The sequence below is a fragment of the Phyllobates terribilis genome, unplaced genomic scaffold (assembly GCF_046119375.1).
Source record: "Phyllobates terribilis strain yellow unplaced genomic scaffold, ASM4611937v1 Scaffold_2__4_contigs__length_985480577, whole genome shotgun sequence".
NCBI lineage: Eukaryota > Metazoa > Chordata > Amphibia > Anura > Dendrobatidae > Phyllobates > Phyllobates terribilis.
The window spans coordinates 684,026,838-684,049,761 of record NW_027362762.1 but is presented as its reverse complement, the minus strand read 5'-3'; the positions used below and the strand labels follow the sequence as shown (position 1 = coordinate 684,049,761).

General features: G+C 46.8%; 1 long non-coding RNA gene across 1 annotated transcript in view; it reads left to right on the top strand.

Annotated features, from left to right (window-relative positions):
• The window catches only part of LOC141252929 (uncharacterized), a 95,287-nt gene extending 75,896 nt beyond the window's left edge, over window positions 1-19,391 (top strand). The window contains exon 3 of the long non-coding RNA XR_012314157.1: window positions 18,696-19,391. This is a non-coding gene — a long non-coding RNA (uncharacterized lncRNA). The remainder of the gene's footprint in view (window positions 1-18,695) is intronic.
• Window positions 19,392-22,924: the final 3,533 nt, after the last annotated feature.

Sequence of the window (22,924 nt, the reverse complement as noted above, 5' to 3'; positions counted from 1 at the left end):
CAGAAAGCACTACCAAGGACCAGCAGACGTTGGTGGAACTTGGTTACCGAGAAGGAGGCACCTAAGCCAAAGGCACTGCCGAGAGCCAGCTGACGGTGCTGGAACCCGGATTGGTAGCAGAAGGTACCCATGTAAAACAAAGTTGCAAGGCCGCGAGCCGGCCGCAGTTACCGAAACCCACAGTCCTACAGGGGGTGCTTGTCCTATTGGCACTATGGAACCAGCCTTCATTGCCAGATCCCGCAGCCCACATAGGAGTCACCTAAACTGCAGGCACCATAGAGTCGGCTAACCCGACCGCAACACGATAGGACAACGCATTGGAGGCAAAGTGACGTTGACACTACCCGGAAACAACTGACGTGCTTGAACCAGGCTGGGCAGGAGGGAGTACCCGTGCCAAAGACACTGCTGGGAAACAGCTGGCGGTGCTGGAACCCAGGGTAAATACGAAAAACAGAGTGGAGCCAGAGGTGTAATTGGAGCAAGTTTTAAATCAGTAGTACAGTGGATGTGGACAAAGCAGGAGAATTTGCCGGACACACAGCTGGGGATCAGCTGACGTTACTGAACCCCAATAACACTGGAGCAAGCGTTGACTGTGCAGACGGCACTTCTGAGCAGCAACTAGCAGTATTGGAGCCCAGGGTAAATACTAAAAACAGAGGAGCCAGAGGTGTAATTGGAGCAACTTTAAAATCTGTAGTAGTGTGAATGTGGACAGAGCAGGAGAAATTGCCGTCCGCACAGCAGGGGAACAGCTGACGTTACTGAACCCCAATAACACGGCAGGAAGTGTTGACTGTGCAGACGTCACTTCTGAGCACAACTGGCGGTGTTGGAGCTCAGGGATAATACTGAAAACAGAGGAGCCAGAGGTGTAATTGGAGCAACTTTAAAATCTGTAGTAGTGTGAATGTGGACAGAGCAGGAGAAATTGCCGTTCGCACAGCAGGGGAACAGCTGACATTACTGAACCCCAATAACACGGCAGCAAGTGTTAACTGTGCAGACAGCACTTCTGAGCGCCAACTGGCGGTGCTGGAGCTCAGGGATTACAGTTCAGGTGGTAGAAACATGAACACAACCGGAGACCTGGATACTGTTGCCAATCAATTATTTATTCTGGAAGAGGACTGGCAAATTCATGAGAGATCCAGGCCTTGTTCATTTTGAGAAAAGTAAGCCGGTCAACGTTATCGGAGGATAGTCGCATGCGACGGTCTGTTAGTACACCACCTGCGGCACTAAAGACGCGTTCCAATAATACACTAGCAGCAGGGCAAGCTAGCACCTCCAATGCATACTGGCTAAGCTCTGGCCATGTATCCAGCTTGCAGACCCAAAACTTGAAGGGAGATGAGCCGTCTGGGAGTACACTGAGAGTGCAAGACATGTAGTCTGTCACCATCTGACGGAAACGTTGCCTCCTGCTGACTGGAGCCGTCTGTGATGGTGTAGACATTTGTGGCGGCGGGGACACAAAACTTTGCCACATTTCGGCCATACTGGTCTTGCCTTGTGCTGAGGTGCTGCTTCTGCTCCCTCTTTGTGCAGAGCTTCCTCCACTGCCTCGACGCACTGAGCTGCTTTGTAAAGCACTAGCAGCACTGCTCTCGGTTGGAATGGAGAACATGATGGAATGCACCAGTGCGTCTTGGTACTCCCGCATTTTACGCTCCCGGTTCAATGGTGTCATGAGGCTTTGTAAGTTGTCCCAGTAGCGCGGATCTAGGAGGGTGGACACCCAATAATCAGCCGTGTTGAGAATGTGGGCGATGCGGCGGTTGTTTCTCAGGCACTGCAGCATGAAATCAACCATGTGCTGCAGACTGCCAACTGGCCAAGAAACGCTGTCCCCTGCTTGAGGCGTGGTCTCTGCCTGCTCTGCATCACCCCACCCTCACTCTAGATACTGACTACTAGAGCATTGTGTACCTCCCTCTTCTGGACAGATGTCTTTCTCCTCCATTGACTCCTCCTCATCCTCCTCACAAAGTGTCCCCTGCCTAGGCCTTTGTGAGGAACCACGTTGCGCAGACTGTAGAGAAGCAGATGGCATTTGTGACTCCTCATCCTCCACCTCTTCCAAAACCTCGTCCCTTAGTGCTTGCAGTGTTTTTTCAAGCAGGCAGATAAGGGGGATAGTCATGCTGACTAGTGCATCATCTGCACTCGCCATCCGCGTGGAATAATCGAAGGCACGCAAAACGTGGCAAATGTCCTTCATAGAGGCCCACTCAGTGGTGGTGAAGTGTGAACGGCGCGCACTGTGACTTGTTTGCACCTGCTGCAGCTGGTACTCCATTACTGCTGCCTGCTGCTCACACAACCTCTCCAACATATGTAACGTTGAATTCCACCTGGTGGGTAGGTCACATATGCGATGTTCCGGAAGGCGTAATCGATGCTGCAGAGCTGCAATGCGCGATCTTGCGTTGCTGGATCGCCGCAAGTGAGCACACTCTATGCGGACCTTGTGAAGCAGTGCATCAAGATCCGGATAGTCCCTCAAAAAACTCTGCACGACCAAGTTGAGCACATGTGCCAGACATGGGATGTGAGTGAGGTTGCCTAGGTCCAGAGCTGCCACCAGATTTCGGCCATTGTCACACACTACCATGCCTGGCTGGAGATTCGCTGGCACAAACCACACGTCGCTCTGCTGCTTGATGGCATTCCAGAGCTCCTGCACTGTGTGGCTTCGATTCCCCAAAGAAATTAATTTTAATACGGCCTTTTGACGTTTGGCCACGGCTGTGCTCATATCGGTCATCATAACAGGTAACCGTTCACGGGTCGATGTGGAGGTAGACCGTGACGGCTCCTGCAGCGCTGATTCAGAGGAACTGGAGTATGAGGAGGAGTCAATGTGTACAGACTGGATTCCTGCAATCCTTGGAGTTGGCAGAACATGTACAGTGCCACTCTCAAGATCTGTACCCGGCTCCACAACATTTACCCAATGGGCAGTGAGGGAAAGGTATCGTCCCTGTCCATGCTTACTGGTCCACGCATCGGTGGTCAGGTGGACCTCCACATGCTGTTGCAGGGCAGGGATGGCTTGCCTGCTGAAATAAAAGCGGCTGGGCACGTTGTATTGTGGGACTGCCAATGCCATAAAGTTACGGAAGGTGTCAGTCTCCACCAGCCTGAATGATAGCATTTCAAGGGCCAGTAGTTTAGCAATGCCAGCATTCAGAGCCTGTGTTTGGGGGTGGTTTGCCGAGTATGGGCGCCTTTTCTCCCATGCCTGTGCTAACGATGGCTGTAGACTGGCCTGGGAGTGTGAGGATGACAGGGAAAGTGGTGCTGTGGGTGGAATTACACTGTGTCTCTGTACAACAGTGCCAGAGATTCTTCCATGGCGATCCTGTGAGGAAGACAAACCAGCTGTGTGTGAGCTGGAGGAAGAGGCTACAACACGAGCTGAAGAGGTGGTAGGTGGCGCTGTAGGTTGGCCTAGGTCTTCAGTGTGTTTTTGTAACTCCACCACGTGCTTGGTCCGCACATGTTTCCACATATTTGTGGTATTGAGGTTGCTGACACTTTTCCCTCTTTTCACCTTCTGATTACACAGCTTGCATTTGACAAAGCAAATGTCATCTGCAACTGTGTCAAAAAAGGACCAGGCACTGCAAGTCTTGGGAGCGCCCGCTTTGGATTTTGGAAGAGCCATGCTCCTAATGGGTGCCGAAGTGGAGGCTACAGGCAACCAAGTCTGCCCCCTCCCTCTCCCTCCTTTTTGGGCCGTTCGGGGAATCTCTTCCTCAGAGCGGCTCCCACCACCTTCCTGTCCCTCACGCCATGATGGGTCAAGGACCTCATCATCTACACCACCCTCTTCAAACAACTGCTTCTCCTGGGTAGTCTCGACAGCACAGTACGCACCAGAAAGTGGCACCTGAGTCTCATCATCAGATGCGTACTGAGGTGTGCTGCTGACCATAGGCACTGGCCCACCCGCCTCTTCAGATTCAGAGAGACAAAACGATTGCGCATCACTGCATACTACCTCTTCTTCAAATTCTCGAATTCTGCTTGGCTGGCCCCCTCTTTCCAAGCCAAGAGATTCAGAGAACAGAAGTAGAGATGGCTCCTGTCCAGGGCTCTCTGACTGCCTGGGCAATTTGGCAGGTGGTGAAGAGACAGATGGGTGCTCTTCAGTGCTCAGGACCTGAGAGGATCTGGAACTAATTGAAGTCGATGCGTTAGCTGCCATCCATCCGACAACGGCTTCAATTTGGTCCTCCCGCAGCAGTGGGGTACGGCTAGCTCCTACAAAGCTGCGCATAAAGGACTGTTCCCTGGTAAAACTGGGTGATGCTGAGTCACTGGTGCCCGCAGCAGGCACAGAATCCCCACGTCCTCTCCCTGCAGAAACTCCACGCCCACGCCCACGGCCACGACCACATGCCTTACTCCCTGCCTTCTTCATCTTGGTAGACTGATAAAGATAGCCAGAAAAGTACTAAGGGCTTAGTGTGCTTATTCCTGAACAGCTGCTAACAGGTATAAGAAACACTAATTTTATAAAGTGTGGACTAGACTTTAATATGAGCTAATGTGGCCTACACAACTGTAAAATGGAGTGTTTGGTGAACTTTATTTTGGTTTCTTTTGTCACAAAAAGACACTGGATGTGCCCAAAGATGTAATACCGATAGTATCACAAACTTTTTGTAGCTATTACAATGTAGGAAGGTAACCTACAATACAATAGATGAGGCTACAAAAAATAGGCTAATACTAATCTGGCTGGGGCTGCAGGGCACAATGCTTCAGAAAGGCTCCTCTAACTACTCCTATATAGTGTGTTTGGAACCAATTTAGCTGAATACGGATGGAACCACCACACTAATAGGAGAAATCAGGAAAAATTATGAATTGGCAAAAAAGGACAATGTATGAGGCTGTGACGCACGCTGAGCGCACTACAACCAGACGTGGCTGAAGCACACACTACAGGGTGAGCTGCACTCACACACACAGACCTTGCAGACAGCGGTGAACAGTGCAGATGCAGAGCACTGTGCACTAGCGCTGCAAGACAAAAAAAATTCTCTATCTACTCCTATATAGTGTGTTTGGAACCAATTTAGCTGAATACGGATGGAACCACTACACTAATAGGAGACATCAGGAAAAATTATGAATTGGCATAAAAGGACAATGTATGAGGCAGTGACACACACTGAGTGCACTACAACCAGACGTGGCTGAAGCACACACTACAGGGTGAGCTGCACTCACACACACAGACCTTGCAGACAGCGGTGAACAGCACAGAGAACTGTGCACTAGCGCTGCAAGGCACAGCGATTTATAAAGTAGCTTGGGTAAAGCAGAATAGACCAAATAGGTAGCTAAAACTGTCCCTCAGAACAACAGCGTCCTATCCCTAACTGAATTCACAGCAGAGTGAGCTGAAAATGGCGGCGGCGGCTTTTATAGTGCATCATGACATCATTTCAGCAGCCAATCACAGCCTTGCCATTAGTTAAGATGCCTACATGCCTAACATGATATGCCCACACTTCTTAGGATCCTCATTGGCTGAATAAAATGAAACTGGCTCATTGCATTATGGGAACTTCCGATTTCGTTATACGATATTGCAAAAGTGTCGGAATTAAGTATCGGAATTCCGATACCGCGAATATCAGACGATACCCGATATTTCAGTATCGGAATGCTCAACACTAATCACGGGTGCTCGAGTGACATGCTTGAATCCCCGCCCCCATGTTTCACGGTTATTAGTCACCCAAAAAAACACATGCGGGGATCGCTCGTGTATGGCAGGCAATCCCCGCGAGTTTTTTTTGGCCACGAAGCATATGTGGCGGAAACTCGAGCATGTCACTCAAGCACCCGCGATACTCAGTGAATAGCCGAGCACCCAATGCAAATTCAAGTAGCGAGCACTTGCGCTCAACACTAGTCACCATATTGTCATTTTTTTTTTTTACTTTTGAAAAAAATCCCAACCCTAACCCCAACCCTAATACAACCCCAACCCTAACCTTAGGTCAACACTAACCGTAGCCCAACCCTAACCCCAACCCCAACCCTAACCCTAGCACAACCCTAACCCTAACCCTAGAGTTTATTTTTTATGCCGTTCCTCATGCGGCATAAGTGATTAGATGACTTTATTCTTCTGGTCGGTGCGATTACAGCGATACCAGAATCATATCGGGTTTTTATGATTCACAGCTGTCAAACACTACAAATTTTTTTGTAAAATCTAGTTTTTGCATCGTCATATTTTGAGATCTATAATTTTTTCCATATTTTGTCCGACAGAGTCATATGACGGCTTTTTTTTTGCAGTATAAGTTGACATTTTTATTGGTACCATTTTCAGGCACGTGATATTTTTTGATTGCTTTCTATTCCGATTTTTGGGAGGCAGAATAAACAAAAATCAACAATTCAGGAATTTTTTTTATTTTTTTTATGCTGTTCCGCGTGTGGTAAAATTGATAAGGTAGCTTTATTCTTCGGGTCAGTACGTTTACAGCGGTACCACATTTATATAATTTTTCTATGTTTTGGCGCTTTTACACAATAAAAGCTATTTTATAGAAAAAATATTTTTTTGCATCACTTTATTCTGAGAGCTACAACTTTTTTATTTTTCTGCTGATGGAGCTGTATGGCGGCTTGTTTTTTTGCTTCGTTTTTTTTTTTTTTTTTTTTTTACCGTGTTCTCTAAAGGGGTTAACTAGTGGGAAAGTTTTATAGGTCAGGTCGTTCCAGACGCGGCGATACTAAATATGTGTACTTTTATTGTTTTTTTTTTTTCAGAATAATATTTATTGATGGCTACATTATATTTTTATTTTTGGTGGATTATTTTTTTGATTTTTTTTTATATTTTTACAATTTTTTTTAACTTTTTTTTTCATTTTTTAACACTGTTTTTACTTTTATACTTTGTCCCACTATGGGACTTTCACTTTTTTTACTCTGATCGCCTGTATAGCATAGGGATGGAGCACCATCCCTGTGCTATACAGGCTGTCAGGGCTGCAGATGCAGAAGATAGTTTGGTCATGCACTGCGCATGACCAAAGTATCTTCCTGCTGTCTGGTGACCCGGATGTTGTCATGACGACATCAGGTCATCATGGCAACATCCGGAAAGCCGCGGCAGACAGCGTTGGACGCCCGCAGGAGAGGTGAGCATCACGATGTCCTCCCCTTGCCCCCCCATCGATCGCAGCATTGTGGGGGTTAAGGTGTCGGGAGTGGTGTGGGACCGCTCCCAGCACATAGCACCGGGTGTCAGCTGTGACAATCTGCTGACACCCGGCGGAGATGGTGCTAGTGACGCGCCCCTGGGCCTTCGTCGCGCGGCATCGCGCGCACGGGAGCTTACCCGGAGCCGGATCTGTTGAGGGTTGTAGTCTCGTGGCGGTGACCCGGTCCGTGCCCAGGGAGTCAAACTGAGCGGCGATGTATCAGCGGTAGATGTTGGATGACTACGCCACCCGTTGAATGCAGCTTTGGAGCTGCCGCTGCAGAGCAGACCGCTGAGGCCGGTGGAAGGATGGTGCAGCGGGGATGGTATAACCCCCAACGGGAGGGGTATGGCCTCAGGGCAGCCGACGTGGATGATGGGGGTAGCAGGAACCACTCAGAGACGGTACGGTGTAGTTCAGGGTCTTTACTGGTGACAACGATAGACCCTCCCGGAGTACTGGCTAGCGATTGGGGCCTGGTCAGTCCTTGAGCAGATGGGATCTCCCCTGGCCAGGCGGAGTTGTAGGCCTCCCAAACTAACGATACTCTTCTGGCTACCTTGCTAGAAGTGGGTATAAGTAGCCCACGTCCCTGAGTGTACCGTGTGGTGCTCACCCGTATGGCCGGTGACTCGGGGCCTTCTAGTAGCTTCCGCTCCATGACGGCGGTGCTGGTCCCACGCGTGTGACCGTGCCTTCGGGTTTCTGGGCCAGAGGACCTGCAATCCCCTGCCGGTCGGTTTCTGCTGCTGGATAGGAGTTAGTCCCCACAGCCTCGGACTCCGGGTCTGGTAAGAAATCTTCTCAGTCAGGGCGAGCTCTGCAGCTGCCAGCCCCTGACTCCTTGTAACACTGCTCCCACAGAGCTCCTGTTGTTTCTTCCCATAGCTGCCTCTCTTCTCTGTCTCTACTTCTGGCATGGCCCAGGAGCTGGGCCCAGCCGGAGCCACAGCTCCCTGTCAGCCCTCCTGGCTGAACTCTCCCTCTGAACTCCCTAACCCTGCCTCAGCCCCAGGTTTATCTAGGGGAAGTTCTTCCCCTCCCAGGACTGGGCAGGAGGTGTGGCATGCATAGGATTCCTGACCAAGAGACCTCCCACCTGCTCTCAGACATAACATTGCCGTTACTGTGGAAACCAGACCCCTGGGGTGCCACATTCCCCCCTAGTGAAATTTAGTACTCCGGGACTAAACATATTTTTAGAAAAACATAACAAGGTATAAACAATAATAATACAATAAGAAAAACACATAAAGATGGTTACGGCGTGTCCGCAACCGGGTGCAGTCTTTGAAGAAAAGCAAGGTGTCCATTTCACCAAAACAGGGAGACGTAACCAGGTAGGGGTCTGTCCTGCCCCGAGTCCTTAACAGTCTTTTAGTCCATCCTGGGTTACGCTCCACTAACTGTACAAAGGATTCCCGGTAAATCCACCAAGGACTCCTATAAATTACTAGAAACACATAATTATTTACAGGATATGGCCGCTCTCAGTCCTCGGCCAGTGGGGATAAGGATTGGCTGCTCACAGTCCTCAGCCTGGTAAGGGATAGGGACACACAGGGAACAATTCACTAATCCCAACGTGGACCATATTTTAATTAGCAGCAGTCCTTGTACCCTTACGGGTAACTATTTACAGCTCTTTATTCACGCTACTTCCCTTCAGTAGCTATGTCCTCTTTGTGCTCCCTCCTGAGGGTAGTCCTCAGACCCGTCCGGGTCCTCTTGGCTTTCCTCGTATTGGTAGTACTGCAGCTCCTCCTCGGTTAGCTGGGTTAGTATCTCTGCGACAGTCCTCCTCCCAGGTGGCCAGGACTTTACCTCCCTTTGGGCTGCCCCGGTTAATTGGGCCACCAGGATGCTCACTTTTTGCTCCTCTGTGAAGGGGTACACCTGGAAGAGGCTATCCAGCTTTTCTCTAAAGTCATGCAGGGTATGTGACTCCCCTGAGTACTGGGGTAGCCAGGCTGCCCCCGGGATATAGGGCATGGTGAAAGGCATGACCGCAACAGCGGTGGCGCTGGCGGGGGTTGAAGCGGTGAAGCTTTCCTCCGTATCCGGCATCCTTCTCCCCCCTAGTGGACCGTGGCCTACCTTGCGATGATCCTCTTCCGTAGGCCGCGGCTTCGCAGTGGATCGTCAGGGTTGAGGACCTTCCGTCGCGCTCCTGTGACGTCGGCGTCTGCTGGGCTCCTTCCAGGACCTTACGCAACGTCCGGACGTGAGGCGGGGCTTCAGTTCTCGCGCGCTTTCGGAGTCCACGCCCCTCTTCTTCCCGCGCGGCGTCTTCAAGATGGCGTCCAACGGCGGGAAAACTCCACGGAAGGCGGGAAGAAGGCTGAAAATGGCGCCGGATGGCGGGAATCTTCACTGATGGCGGGAAGAAGGCTGAAGATGGCGCCGGATGGCGGGAATCTTCACCGATGGTAAGTTTAAAAGTCTCTTTTTTCAGGCACGCAGTACCCGGTGGTTGCGGGCACGGAATCCTGCCGACTACGCCAAAAGTTGACGCGCCCCTGGGCCTTCGTCGCGCGGCATCGCGCGCACGGGAGCTTACCCGGAGCCGGATCTGTTGAGGGTTGTAGTCTCGTGGCGGTGACCCGGTCCGTGCCTAGGGAGTCAAACTGAGCGGCGATGTATCAGCGGTAGATGTTGGATGACTACGCCACCCGTTGAATGCAGCTTTGGAGCTGCCGCTGCAGAGCAGACCGCTGAGGCCGGTGGAAGGATGGTGCAGCGGGGATGGTATAACCCCCAACGGGAGGGGTATGGCCTCAGGGCAGCCGACGTGGATGATGGAGGTAGCAGGAACCACTCAGAGACGGTACGGTGTAGTTCAGGGTCTTTACTGGTGACAACGATAGACCCTCCCGGAGTACTGGCTAGCGATTGGGGCCTGGTCAGTCCTTGAGCAGATGGGATCTCCCCTGGCCAGGCGGAGTTGTAGGCCTCCCAAACTAACGATACTCTTCTGGCTACCTTGCTAGAAGTGGGTATAAGTAGCCCACGTCCCTGAGTGTACCGTGTGGTGCTCACCCGTATGGCCGGTGACTCGGGGCCTTCTAGTAGCTTCCGCTCCACGACGGCGGTGCTGGTCCCACGCGTGTGACCGTGCCTTCGGGTTTCTGGGCCAGAGGACCTGCAATCCCCTGCCGGTCGGTTTCTGCTGCTGGATAGGAGTTAGTCCCCACAGCCTCGGACTCCGAGTCCGGTAAGAAATCTTCTCAGTCAGGGCGAGCTCTGCAGCTGCCAGCCCCTGACTCCTTGTAACACTGCTCCCACAGAGCTCCTGTTGTTTCTTCCCATAGCTGCCTCTCTTCTCTGTCTCTACTTCTGGCATGGCCCAGGAGCTGGGCCCAGCCGGAGCCACAGCTCCCTGTCAGCCCTCCTGGCTGAACTCTCCCTCTGAACTCCCTAACCCTGCCTCAGCCCCAGGTTTATCTAGGGGAAGTTCTTCCCCTCCCAGGACTGGGCAGGAGGTGTGGCATGCATAGGATTCCTGACCAAGAGACCTCCCACCTGCTCTCAGACATAACATTGCCGTTACTGTGGAAACCAGACCCCTGGGGTGCCACACTAGCACAGCCTGTGTGCGGACAAAATCAACGGGGCGTACTAATACATACCTGGCTCTTAAAGCCCAGGACACAGGTACGTATTAGTACGACTTGGGCTTTTAAAGGGTTAAAGATGAGTGGAACTGACAAAATTCGAAGTTGTAAAATCATGCAGATTTTCCTTCTTTCTCAGTGAAGATTTTCTCCACAAATTGAATGTCCTCTATTATACTCTGGGATCTCTCCAGATGTAAGGAATAAAAAATATATATTTAAACTCACCTCACTGCTCACCTCTCTTGACCCTCCACTTTTTACCATCACCCATCTGTTCCTCTACCTTATCACCACTGCTGAGAAGTGAATCCCCAAGGCTCTTCATGCTAGGACTGTACTTCTGGCTCTGATGAGATCGGCTTGCACATAAATGTCCCGAGAATTCAGCACTCGACAGCAGTGATAAGACTTATTAGAGGGTTTTTTTACTAAAAAAATGTATACAAAATCTGTCTGACCAAAGTTCCTGAAATACTGCACATTAATGACCCTTATTTTTCAGATTTTGTCATTCAACATTAATTTAAGGAAATCTGTCACCAGGTTTTTACCACCTAATCTGAGAGAAGCATAATGCAGTGATAGAGACCCTGATTTTAGCGATCTGTCACTTACTGGGCTGTTTGCTGTAGTTTTCATAAAATCTCTGATCTATCAGCAGGAGATTATCACAACAGTATCAAGAAGAAGAGGAATTTCCAGTGATGCAGGTAAGTTAAAACTATTTCTTTTAAAAATAGTTCCTCAAAAATACATGTTAGCAGCCACCATAAATTGCCCAGTAAGGATCGAGGCATTTCAACTTAGTTAGCCTCAGTCATGATCCGAGATCATGACTAAGGCTAACTAAGTCGAAATGCGTCGATTTGAGATCATGACTAAGGCTAACTAAGTCGAAATGCGTCAATCTGAAATCATGACTAAGGCTAACTAAGTCGAAATGCGTCAATCTGAAATCATGACTAAGGCTAACTAAGTCAAAATGCGTCGATTTGAGATCATGGCTAAGGCTAACTAAGTCGAAATGCGTCAATCTGAAATCATGACTAAGGCTAACTAAGTTGAAACGCGTCGATCCTTACTGGGCAAATATCGTGGTTGCTAACATGTATTTTTGAGGAACTATTTTAAACCAGATATAATAAAATAAATAGTTTTAACTTACCTGCATCGCTGGAAATTCTTCTTTTCTTGCTACATTTGTCTCGACCCGAACCAGGGCTGATCTGTATGATGATCACAGTAGAAGCAAGGTGCATTTACTACCGGTGAGCTGACTCTCCCTTTTCACCTTCCTATTTTACATTATCACAAAAGGACTAGCAAGACTGCTGCCATGTTGTTCTTCATATTAATGAGCTCTGTATAACGCTGCTTCCACCACTGATTGGCAACTTTCTGCCTATGCACAGTGTACACAGTGTAAGGATGAAGCTGGGCTGGTTGTGGACGGGAGGTATGTGTCCCCGAGTGCCAAGCCTCAGTGATGAAGGACCTGGAGAACTAGGCTCCAGCACACATAGTGCTGAGAGGTATGTTAATGGCCCAGGATTATGGGTCCAGGTTTTACGAGCAGCTGAAAGAGCTGGGTGGGATTGGCTGCTCACTTACCTCCAGTTCAGGTCTTGAAAGGTCTGATTTAAGGCAGCTGATGCTGTCTCACTCTGTCTTTGTGTTTTGCAAGGTGAGGAGGCCTTGCATGTGCTGCTCAGACCTGCTGGAGTCAGAGGAAAGCACTTGCATTTAAACGGCTGAGGCCGTACTTTATGCACTGGTTATTTTTAAATTATGTTCTGTTATATCTTTTTGTAGTTGGAAAAGGCTGTTTAATTTGTTATCCTGATCGGTTTATGGACATTTAATAAACCGCCTGTTTGTTTGCACCGACGAACTGCATCCTGTGTGTGAACCTGTGTCTACCACAGAGCCGCTCCATCACAACAGAAAGCTTCTAATCAGTGATGTGGGTGGAGTTATACAGAGCTCAGCATTCAGGGAACTGATAGATCTGCAGCAGATAAAACAGTGATTTTATTAACACTACAACACGCAGTCCAGTAAGTGATATATCGCGGGAAATAGGGTCTCAGCCCCTACAGCATGCTGCTCTCAGATGGGTTAGCAAACCTGCGAACAGATTCCCTTTATATTGTGGAACTATAGAATATTTATTAAGATCTAGGTGTATGATAAGGATATATTTCTGTTGCAGTCTCTTGCTGTGCTATCATCATAATTAAATTGCACTTTAAATAAAATAAACATTTTTTTATTTATTTTCTGTTTTTCCACTCTGAAACTTGCAATTTGTTGAATCTGTTCACTGCGTGTACAGTATACTGCACTACTCCAGGATTGCAGTGTATTGTCCTATCAGCATTTTTATAATAGGTTATAGCAGGCTCTATTTAGAGTACAAAGATGGCAGAAATGAGTTCTCTATGAAGAGGTAACAAAGGGAGCTCCCTCCCTTTGACAAAATGCTTAGATTATCAAGTTATCAAGAATCCTAACTTTTGCACAGTGCTGTGACTAGAGTCCTATTTTGCACCGGGCCTCCATCAGCATGTGGTTCAGATGTATGGGCACCTGTAATAAGATCTCCCGTCCTGGCTCCTATCCTCTGATAATATCCCCTGCCCTGGCTCCTATCCTGTGATAATGTCAACTATCATGCAGCAATGCCCCCCATCCTGTAATAATGGCTTCTATCCTGTAGTTATGTCCCCCATCCTGTAATAATGTCCCTTTTACTGGCTCCTATCCTGGAATAATGTCCCCCATCCTGGCCCCTATCCTGTAGAAATGTCCCCCATCCTGAAGTAATAGCCCCCTTCCTGTAATAATGTCACCCATTATGGCCCCCATCCTGTAATAATGTCTCCCATTCTGGCACATATTCTGCAATAATGTCCCCTGTCCTGTAATAATTTCCTCTGTCCTGGGCGTCATCTTGTAATAATGTCCTCAGTCCTGTAATAATGCCACCTGTCCTGTAATTATGTCCCACATCCGGTAATAATGTTCCCTGTCCTGGCCCCAATACTTTACTAATAGTACCTTTTCTGGGCTCTTTATTTATTAATGTCCCCCATCCTTTAATAACGTCTGCCATCTTTAAATAATGTCCCCCATCTCGGTCCGTTCCTTTAGTAATGTTCAACGTCCTGTCATAATGTCCCCTATGCTGGACTCCTTCTTTCAATAATGTCCCCCTTCTTTTAATAATGTCCCTCGTTTTGGGCCCCATCCTGTATTAATGTCCCCAATTCTGGTCCCCATCCTGTAATAATATCTCACATCCTGTAATAATGTTCCATGTCCTAGTCCCAGTCCTTTACTAATGGCCCCCATTCTGAGCCCCTTATTTATTAGTGTCCCCTATACTGGCCCCCATCCTTTGATAACATCTGTCATTCCTTAATAATGTCTGCCAAACTGTAATTATGTCACCATATTATACTAAAGTCTCCTGGCCCCATACTGTTATAATGTCCCCCATCCCGGCCCCTTCCTTTAGTAATGTTCCCCGTCTTGTCATAATGTCCCTCATGCTTGCCCCCTTCTTTCAATAATGTCCCCCTTCTTTTAATAATGTCTTTCGTCCTGGGCCCCTAGCTGTAATAATATCCCCAATTCTGGTCCCCATCCTTTAATAATGGCCACCGTGCTGGGCTCCTTCCTGTAATAATGTTCCCCCTCCTGGTGCTCTCCTCAAACACATTTAAACACAAAAAAATAAATGATTATTCTTACCTTTTTTTGCTCACACTGCGAGCAGTGCCCTCTTCCTTTTCCATAACCGGTACAGTGGGCGGGCGGCGCATGGCAGTGATGACATTATGGGCTACGTAGGTTTGTACGTGTACTGAAAGGAAAAATGTGGCAGCAGGTCACAGTATAGGTGTGGTTTGAATAAATAATTACTCACATTCCCTTTGCTCCCACGCTGCCTGTGTCCTCTTGTGAAGCCGGCAGCTGACTTCAGTGTGCGATAGGAGCACAGGAGGTCTCTGCCATGATCCCAGTCACGTGCACGCCGACGTCTGCTACTGGCCTCTGATTAGCCAGCAGTGTGTATTGTGGTGCACGGAACGATGTGTTATCTACACCTACATTTAAGCTGTGACTGCCTAAAACGTAGTTTCTTCCCCGTGGGCCGCAATAAACTTCAACTGGATGTGCGTCCGCTGTGACCATGGTCGTTACGCCCCTGCTATTGAATATGTAGGCACTCTCACTACATCTGCTTAATTGTAGTCAAAAATACAACCCAGGAAATAGAACAAGTTGCATAAATAATTATATGGGGGCCAGTATCCTGTATGGAGCATTTTATGGGGGCCAGTATTCTGTATGGAGCGATTCGCCGGTTACTGAGCTATTGTGGGATTTACAATAGATATTGGTCATGTATTGTAAGAAGTGAAATCTTTGGTATTGTACTATATACACTACCGTTCAAAAGTTTGGGGTCATTTAGAAATGTCATTATTTTTGAAAGAAAAGCACTTTTTTTTTCAATGAAGCTAACATTAAATGAATCAGAAATATTCTCTATGCATTGTTAATGTGGTAAATGAATATTCTAGCTGCAAACGTATTGTTTATATTGCAATATCTACATAGGTGTATAGAGGCCCATTTCCAACAACCACCACTCCAGTGTTTTAATGGTACATTGTGTTTGCTAACTGTGTAAGAAGGCTAATGGATGTTTAGAAAACCCTAGAAAACCCTTGCACAAGTATGTTAGCCCAGCTGAAAATGGTTTGGCTGATTTGAGGAGCTATAAAATTGACCTTCCTTTGAGCTAGTTGAGAATCTGGAGCATTACATTTGTTTGTTCTATGAAACTCTCAAAATGGCCAGAAAAAGAGAACTTTCATGTGAAACTCGACAGTCTATTCTTGTTCTTAGAAATGAAGGCTATTCCATGCGAGAAATTGACAAGAAACTGAAGATTTCCTACAACGGTGTGTACTACTCCTTCCAGAGGAGAGCACAAACAGGCTCTAACCAGAGTAGAAAGAGAAGTGGGAGGCCCCGCTGCACAACTGAGCAACAAGACAAGTACATTAGAGTCTCTAGTTTGAGAAATTGACGCCTCACAGCTACTCAACTGGTAGCTTCATTCAATAGTACACGCAAAACGCCAGTGTCAACGTCTACAGTGAAGAGGAGACTCCGAGATGCTGGCCTTCAGGGCAAAGTGGCAAAGAAAAAGCTATATCTGAGACTGGCTAATAAAATGAAAAGATTACTATGGGCAAAAGAACAGACATTGGACAGAGGAAGATTGAACAAAAGTTTTATGGACAGACGAATCAAAGTTTGAGGTGTTTGGATCACACAGAAGAACATTTGTGAGACTCAGAACAACTGAAAAGATGCTGGAAGAGTGCCTGACGCCATCTGTCAAGCATGGTGGAGGTAATGTGATGGCCTGGGGTTGCTTTGGTGCTGGTAAAGTGAAAGATTTGTACAAGGTAAATGGGATTTTGAATAAGGAAGGCTATCACTCCATTTTGCAATGCCATGCCATACCCTGTGGACAGCTCTTGATTGGAGCCAATTTCATCCTACAACAGGATAATGACCCAAAGCAAACCTCCAAATTCTGCATGAACTATTTAGGGAAGAAGCAGACAGCTGGTATTCTATCTGTAATGGAGTGGCCAGCGCAGTCACCAGATTTCAAACGCATTGAGCTGTTGTGGGAGTAGCTTGACCGCATGGTACGCAAAAAGTGACCATCAAGCGAATCCAACTTGTGGAAGGGGCTTCAGGAAGCATGGGGTGAAATTTCTCAAGATTACCTCACCAAATTAACAGCTAGAATGCCAAAGGTCTGCAATGCTAGAATTGCTGCAAAGGGAGCATTCTTTGACGAAAGCAAAGTTTGAAGGAAAAAATTATTCTTTCAAATAAAAATCATTATTTATAACCTTGTCAGTGTCTGGACTATATTTTCTAATCATTTTGCAACTCATTTGATAAATAAAAGTATGAGTTTTCATGGAAAACACAAAATTGTCTGGGTGACCCCAAACTTTTGAACGGTAGTGTATATATATATTTCTCTGCGGTATCTGTGCATCATGAATCATGGTATGTATTAAAGGGGCCACTGAGACTCTTTCGCCCAGGGCCCACAAAAACCTGGTGTGGGGAGCAGTGAATATTCATTTTCTTTAGCAGCGGGCACAGTGTTGGCTGCAGCAGGCGGCTCCTGCCTCCTGTACCCTGCTACTCTGCTGCTGCCGCTCCCCCCACACCCTTCACCATCCACAGCAACAGTATAGTACACAGTATAGTACATTGACACTATAAGACAAAACCCCCACTTTCCTTCAAAATTTTTTGGGAAAAAAGTGAATCTTATAGTCCGAAAAATACAGTAAATCTGAAAATTTTGACGTACATTTGTATTCATCCTAATTATAACACTTGGAAGTGGCAAAATGATATATGTGATTAATTATAGTCAGAATCAATGTAATGTACAGTCCTCAAAAGTAGTTAGATTCATATAACAACAGGACAAAATAGAATAATGACCATTCGTAAATAAACAGAAACCCATAATGTAAAACCCAAACAAAAGTACGTAATAAATAATGTCAAAATTGCAAAATTAAAAAACCTTTATTGAATACATGGTTTGAGAAAGAGGGTGGCACTGTGGAGACAGGCGCACACACGTAAATTAAAACAAAATAAATATTTGTACAATATGATAACTCCTGGTTCCAACACAAGATAAAATAACACATCTATTAGTCAGCATATAGTATGTCAGCAGTATAGATTGTATGTATAGATTTAAATTATCTGTAGACAAAGGCTAAAAGGCAAATGCAGTATATACAAAATTAGTGAACGCGTCAGTGTTTTTATAAGACATAAGGGTTTTTAATTGAATATGGTGAGATTTAATTGCACAGGTATGTGTGAGAGGTAGCTATGTATATAAGAAGATTGCTTGTGGCTATTCCTATTTCCAGAACCTGTTGAAGAGCAGGCGTGAAATGGCTGTCGTCCTTTTTTTGTGCTCATTCCCTCTCTGTAGCTAGTTTTAATGTTGTGTTAAATAAAGTCGTTGGATTTTACAGGACTGGGGAGTGCCACTATTTTTTCTTCTTCTCACATTTCTGAACTTATTTGTGTGAGCACCCGGTTCTATCAGGCTTGATTGCTCAAGTTCAAAATTGGATTGGATATGGGAGAACAGGTAGCTGGTGCCAGCAGTTTTTTCTTTTCCCATCAAGTGCATTTGTATTCATTCCCCTGTAGTCTGATACCCCTAAATAAAATTCTGAGTGACCAATTGTCTCTAGAAGTCACATAATGAGTAAATTGAGTCCACCTGTCTGTTATTTATTCTCATTATAACCACAGCTGTTCTGTGAAGGCCTCAGAGGTTTGTTTGAGAAAGTTAGGGATCAAACTGCGTCATGAACACCAAGGAACACACCAGACAGGTCAGGGATAAAGTTGTGGAGAAGAGTAATGCAGGGTTGGGTTACAAAAAATGGCAGGGCTTCAAAGAAGACCAAGATTTTTACTATATGTAGCAATACTGTGGTATATAGCACAAGGTTCATCATTTCATTCATTCGTTTTTACAAATTTCTGATTTTTTTTCACCACTAAAATAAAAATAAAACTGGACAAGTTTGGTATCGCCGTAATCGTACTGATGAGGAGAATCTAGGTGCCAGGTCATGTTTACCACAGAATGTGCGTTGTAAAAATTATTCCCAAAAACAATGTTAGAATTGCATTTTATTCTCAATTTCACCACAATTGGAATTTTTTTTTACAGTTTTCAGTACACTATGTGGAAAAATGAATGGTGTCATTCAAAAGTACAACTCATCCTGCAAGAAAAAGCCCTCATATGCTTATGTTGAAAAAGAAAAAAAGATATGACTCTTGGAAGAAGTAGAGGAAAAAGCGAAAATGCAAAAACGGAAATTGGCCACATTGGACAGGAGTTAAAAAATCTCTACTAGTGTTGAGCGATACCTTCCGATATCAGGAAATATTGTATCGGATTGGATCGGACCGATACTCAAAAAGTATCGGATATCGCCGATTCCGATACCGGAAACCAATGCAAGTCAATGGGACACTAATATCGGAATGAAAATAAACCCTTTCTTTCCTTGTAGGTTAATTCTACATGAAGTAAAACAACTAAGAATAATGTAGAATGTATTATGCGAAAAGCCAGCAATTCATCAGCGGCATACACCGGTACCCGACAATTTACAACAGAAAGAATAGAGCTTCACACATAGATTAGATAGATAGAAACATGTCAGCCACATATATATGAAGTACAGGGACAGTGTTGCTTACTGTACTTGTCATTTAGTGTAAAGGATTTATTTAAAAAAATAATAGTGTTTTCATGCACCGTCTCTTTAAGAAAGCCGGCCAGCAATTCAGCATCTGTACTCGACAATTTAGAACAGAAAGAATAGAGCATCACACATAGATTAGATAGATAGAAACATGTCAGTCACATATATAAGAAGTACAGGGACAGTGTTGATTACTGTACTTGTCATTTAATGTTAAAATAAAGGATTTATTTAAAAAAAAATTGGCGTGGGGTTCCCCATAATTTTAGTCTCTAGCGGAGGTTAAGCAGACAGCTGGGGCAGGTGTTTGAAGCCTGGGAAGGGGGTAATACCCACGGAGCTTCCCATACTACTAATATCAGCCCCCAGCTGAATACCTAGCACTTACTAGCTATTAAAATGGGGGACCCCCCCAAAAAAATGACGTGGGGTCCCCCCTATTTTAATAGCTAGCAAAGGCTAGGCAGACAGCTGGGGGCTGATATTAATAGCCCAGGAAGGGTGCCATGAATATTGCCCCCCTCCCCGGCTAGAAACACCAGCCGTCAGCCGCCCCAGAAATGGCGCATCCATAGGATGCGCCAATTCTGGCACTTAGCCTCGCTCTTCCCACTGCCCTGTAGCGGTGGCAGTGGGGTAATAGGGCTGGGGTTGATGTCAGCTTATAATGCCAGCTGACATCAAGCCCAGGTTAGTAATGGAGAGGCGTCTATAAGACACCCCCATTACTAACCCCATAGTCAAAGAAAAAAAAACCCACAAACACCCAGAATAAAGTCCTTTAATTGAAATAAACACACAATTCTTTATTGTTCTAAATTAAAACATACTTACCATCACGCCCATTCCAGCTGAAGCCAACGATCTCCTGCAATAAAAGAAAAATAATAAAGCAACCTCATCCTTACCTTTCCATGGTTCCCAGGACAGCTCCTGCTCTGCTACATCGAGATGACAGGCTGAACCGCAGCAGAACGCCGCCATCCAGCCTGTCATCCCGCAGACACTGAGAAGTGCAGGCATGCTTGCGCTCTGCAGTGTCTGGCTGTGACGGCATAAAGATGAGACGAGTTCATGTCCAATGAACTCGGCTCACCTCATGCACGTCACTGACAGCGTGGGAGAATTCTCACGCTGAAGCGCTGAGTGCAGGAGAATTTTCCCACGCTGTCAGTGACGTGCATGAGGTGAGCCGAGTTCATTGGACATGAGCTCACCTCATGCACGTCACTGACAGCGTGGGAAAATTCTCCTGCACTCAGCGCTTCAGCGTGAGAATTTCCCCACGCTGTCAGTGACGTGCATGAGGTGAGCTCATGTCCAATGAACTCAGCTCACTTCATGTACGTCACTGACAGCGTGGGAGAATTTTCCCACGCTGTCAGTGACGTGCATGAGGTGAGCTGAGTTCATTGGACATGAACTCGGCTCATCTGGATGACGTCACAGAGAGACACTGAGGAGCGCAAGCATGCCTGCGCTTCTCAGTGTCTGCGGGATGACAGGCTGGATGGCAGCGTTCTGCTGCGGTCCAGCCAGTCATCTCGATGTAGCAGAGCTGAAGCTGTCCTGGGAACCATGGAAAGGTAAGGATGATGTTGCTTTATTATTTTTCTTTTATTGCAGGAGATCGTTGGCTTCAGCTGGAATGGGCGTGATGGTAAGTATAGTTTAATTTAGAACAATAAAGAATTGTGTCTTTATTTCAATTAAAGGACTTTATTCTGGGTGTTGTGTTTTTTTTAAATACTTTACTAGAAATTCATGGTGGTCATGTCTAATATTGGCGTGACCCCATGAATTTCAGGCTTAGGGCCAGCTGATAATGCCAAGCTGGCCTTAACCCCTTTATTACCCAGTGAGCCACCGCACCAGGGCCCTGGATGAGTTGGGTACAGCGCCAGAAGATGGCGCTTCTATGAAGGCGCCATTTTCCGGGGCGGCTGCGGACTGCAATTTGCAGCGGGTGGGGCCCAGAAAGCTTTGGTCTCCCAGCGCTGCGGATTCCAGCCCCCAGCTGCCTAGTTGTACCTGGCTGGACACAAAAATAGGGCGAAGCCCCACGTATTTTTTTTTTTAATTATTTCATGAAATTCATGAAATAATTAAGAAAAAAAGGGCTTCCCTATATTGTTGTGTCCAACCAGGTACAAATAGGCAGCTGGTGGTTGGGGGCAGCCCGTTCCTGCCTGCTGTACCTGGCTGGACACAAATATAGGACGAAGCCCCACATCAATTTTTTTTAAATTATTTCATGAATTTCCTGAAATAATTAAAAAAAAATTGATGTGGAGCTTCGCACTATATTTGTGTCCAGCCAGGTACAGCAGGCAGGAACGGGCTGCGCCCAACCACCAGCTGCCTATTTGTACCTGGCCGGACACAACAATATAGGGAAGCCCTTTTTTTCTTTATTATTTCATGAATTTCATGAAATAATTTAAAAAAAAAATACGTGGGGCTTCTCCCTATTTTTGTGTCCAGCCAGGTACAACTAGGCAGCTGGGGGCTGGAATCCGCAGCGCAGGGAGGCCCAAGCTTTCTAGGCCCCCCCCGCTGCAAATTGCAGTCCGCAGCCACCCCGGAAAATGGTGCGTTCATAGAAGCTGGATGCTGTACCTGGCTGGCATACAAAAATATGGCAAAGCCCACGTCAAAATTTTTGGGAAATTTCTGGCACTTAGCCTCGCTCTTCCACGCTGCCCTGGTGCGGTGGCAGGGGGTAATAGGGCTGGGGTTCATGTCAGCGCCAGCTGCCATGAAGCCCAGGTTAGTAATGATGGGCGTCTATAAGACACCCCCATTACTAACCTACAAAGTGTTAAAAAGAAAAAACACACACTACACCCAGAAAAAAATAATTTATTTGAAATAAAACACACCATTTTATTTAATTCTTAGTTTACTAAAAAAAATTAGTTACCTGTCCATGTTCCTGCGCTGATCTCCCATGCACAGCTGTCACATCTGGAGATGGTGACAGCTGTGCATGGCTGCTGTAAGCTCACGCTGCCGGGAACACGTCCGCTCCCGGCAGCGGGAGCCACTGACTGAGGTCACCCGAGTGCATTCAGGCAGCGCAGCTCCGGAGACCTCCTTTACGGCACTGCTGTACCGTGGGAATTTCTCACGATACAGCAGGGCCGTAAAGCAGCTAACCGGAGCAGCGCTGCCTGAACTCTGGCGAACCCGCTTATGCAATGACGGGGCTGCTTTACGGCCCCATCATTCTAGCGGCGACAGCGGTTCAGAGCGGTCACATTCTATGTGGCTGCTCTAAACTGGAGATCATCGTGGGACACTCGTGGACTACTACGGAGGGGTAAGGATAAGGTTGTGGTTTATTATTTTATATTTTATTACAGGAGATCGATGGCTTCGGGGAATTAGGTGTCTAGGTGAGTATAGGTGTAGTTTTTTTATTTTTTACTTTATTTTAGGTGGCGATCGGCGGGGACAGGTAATGTATGAACTAATTTATTGTAGGCAACCACTGGCCACCAATAACATGTATTTAACATTTATTGGGGACACAGTAGGGCAATTTATATAGCAGGATCAGGCTGATGGGAACTACTGCTCCCATCGAGCTGATCCTGCTGGCACGAGTGGACGGGGGACAGACATAGGCCGATGGGAGTAGTAGTGTCACATCGGCCTATGTCTGCCTGCACGCACACACCCC